At 52.4% G+C, this 2,500-nt stretch overlaps 1 protein-coding gene across 1 annotated transcript in view; it reads left to right on the forward strand.

Annotated features, from left to right (window-relative positions):
* LOC140395983 (septin-4-like) overlaps positions 1 to 2,500 on the forward strand; it is a 55,726-nt gene that overhangs the window by 42,244 nt on the left and 10,982 nt on the right. The window lies entirely within an intron of this gene.

A 2,500-nucleotide genomic window follows, 5' to 3' on the forward strand; every position in this document is an offset into this window, starting at 1 on the left:
AGAGAGAGAGAGAGAGAGGGTTAGAGAGACCTCCCCAGATACAGGAGTGTGTGTGAGAGAGAGAGAGGGTTAGAGAGACCTCCCCAGATACAGGAGTGAGAGAGAGAGAGAGAGAGAGAGGGTTAGAGAGACTTCCCCAGATACAGGAGTGAGTGTGTGAGAGAGAGAGAGAGGGTTAGAGAGACCTCCCCAGATACAGGAGTGTGAGAGAGAGAGAGAGAGAGGGTTAGAGAGACCTCCCCAGATACAGGAGTGTGTGTGAGAGAGAGAGAGGGTTAGAGAGACCTCCCCAGATACAGGAGTATGTGAGAGAGAGAGAGAGAGAGGGTTAGAGAGATCTCCCCCGATACAGGAGTGTGTGTGAGAGAGAGAGAGAGAGAGGGTTAGAGAGACCTCCCCAGATACAGGAATGTGTGAGAGAGAGAGGGTTAGAGAGACCTCCCCCGATACAGGAGTGTGTGTGAGAGAGAGAGAGAGAGAGGGTTAGAGAGACCTCCCCAGATACAGGAATGTGTGAGAGAGAGAGAGAGAGAGAGAGAGAGAGAGACCTCCCCAGATACAGGAGTGTGTGAGAGAGAGAGAGGGTTAGAGAGACCTCCCCAGATACAGGAGTGTGTGAGAGAGAGAGAGAGAGGGTTGGAGAGACCTCCCCAGATACAGGAGTGTGTGTGAGAGAGAGAGAGAGAGGGTTAGAGAGACCTCCCCAGATACAGGAGTGTGTGTGAGAGAGAGAGAGGGTTAGAGAGACCTCCCCAGATACAGGAGTGAGAGAGAGAGAGAGAGAGAGAGGGTTAGAGAGACTTCCCCAGATACAGGAGTGAGTGTGTGAGAGAGAGAGAGAGGGTTAGAGAGACCTCCCCAGATACAGGAGTGTGAGAGAGAGAGAGAGAGAGGGTTAGAGAGACCTCCCCAGATACAGGAGTGTGTGTGGGAGAGAGAGAGGGTTAGAGAGACCTCCCCAGATACAGGAGTATGTGAGAGAGAGAGAGAGAGAGGGTTAGAGAGATCTCCCCCGATACAGGAGTGTGTGTGAGAGAGAGAGAGAGAGAGGGTTAGAGAGACCTCCCCAGATACAGGAATGTGTGAGAGAGAGAGGGTTAGAGAGACCTCCCCCAATACAGGAGTGTGTGTGAGAGAGAGAGAGAGAGAGGGTTAGAGAGACCTCCCCAGATACAGGAATGTGTGAGAGAGAGAGAGAGAGAGAGACCTCCCCAGATACAGGAGTGTGTGAGAGAGAGAGAGGGTTAGAGAGACCTCCCCAGATACAGGAGTGTGTGTGAGAGAGAGAGAGAGAGGGTTGGAGAGACCTCCCCAGATACAGGAGTGTGTGAGAGAGAGAGAGAGAGGGTTAGAGAGACCTCCCCAGATACAGGAGTGTGTGAGAGAGAGAGAGGGTTAGAGAGATCTCCCCAGATACAGGAGTGTGTGTGAGAGAGAGAGAGAGAGGGTTGGAGAGACCTCCCCAGACACAGGAGTGTGTGAGAGAGAGAGAGAGAGGGTTAGAGAGACCTCCCCCGATACAGGAGTGTGTGAGAGAGAGAGAGAGGGTTAGAGAGACCTCCCCAGATGCAGGAGTGTGTGTGTGAGAGAGAGAGAGAGAGAGGGTTAGAGAGACCTCCCCAGATACAGGAGTGTGTGTGAGAGAGAGAGAGAGGGTTATAGAGACCTCCCCAGATACAGGAGTGTGTGTGAGACTGAAAGAGAGAGAGAGAGAGAGGGTTAGAGAGACCTCCCCAGATACAGGAGTGTGTGTGAGAGAGAGAGAGAGAGAGGGTTAGAGAGACCTCCCCAGATACAGGAGTGTGTGTGAGAGAGAGAGAGGGTTAGAGAGACCTCCCCAGATACAGGAGTGTGTGTGAGAGAGAGTGAGAGAGTTAGAGAGACCTCCCCAGATACAGGAGTGTGTGTGAGACTGAAAGAGAGAGAGAGAGAGAGAGGGTTAGAGAGACCTCCCCAGATACAGGAGTGTGTGTGAGAGAGAGAGAGAGAGAGAGAGGGTTAGAGAGACCTCCCCAGATACAGGAGTGTGTGTGAGAGAGAGAGAGGGTTAGAGAGACCTCCCCAGATACAGGAGTGTGAGAGAGAGAGAGAGAGAGGGTTAGAGAGACTTCCCCAGATACAGGAGTGAGTGTGTGAGAGAGAGAGGGTTAGAGAGACCTCCCCAGATACAGGAGTGTGAGAGAGAGAGAGAGAGAGAGGGTTAGAGAGACCTCACCAGATACAGGAGTGTGTGTGAGAGAGAGAGAGGGTTAGAGAGACCTCCCCAGATACAGGAGTGTGTGTGAGACTGAAAGAGAGAGAGAGAGCGAGGGTTAGAGAGACCTCCCCAGATACAGGAGTGTGTGTGAGAGAGAGAGAGAAAGGGTTAGAGAGACCTCCCCAGATACAGGAGTGTGTGTGAGAGAGAGAGAGGGTTAGAGAGACCTCCCCAGATACAGGAGTGTGAGAGAGAGAGAGAGAGAGGGTTATAGAGACTTCCCCAGATACAGGAGTGAGTGTT

Source organism: Scyliorhinus torazame, chromosome 19, assembly GCF_047496885.1.
Source record: "Scyliorhinus torazame isolate Kashiwa2021f chromosome 19, sScyTor2.1, whole genome shotgun sequence".
Classification (NCBI taxonomy): Eukaryota; Metazoa; Chordata; class Chondrichthyes; order Carcharhiniformes; family Scyliorhinidae; genus Scyliorhinus; species Scyliorhinus torazame.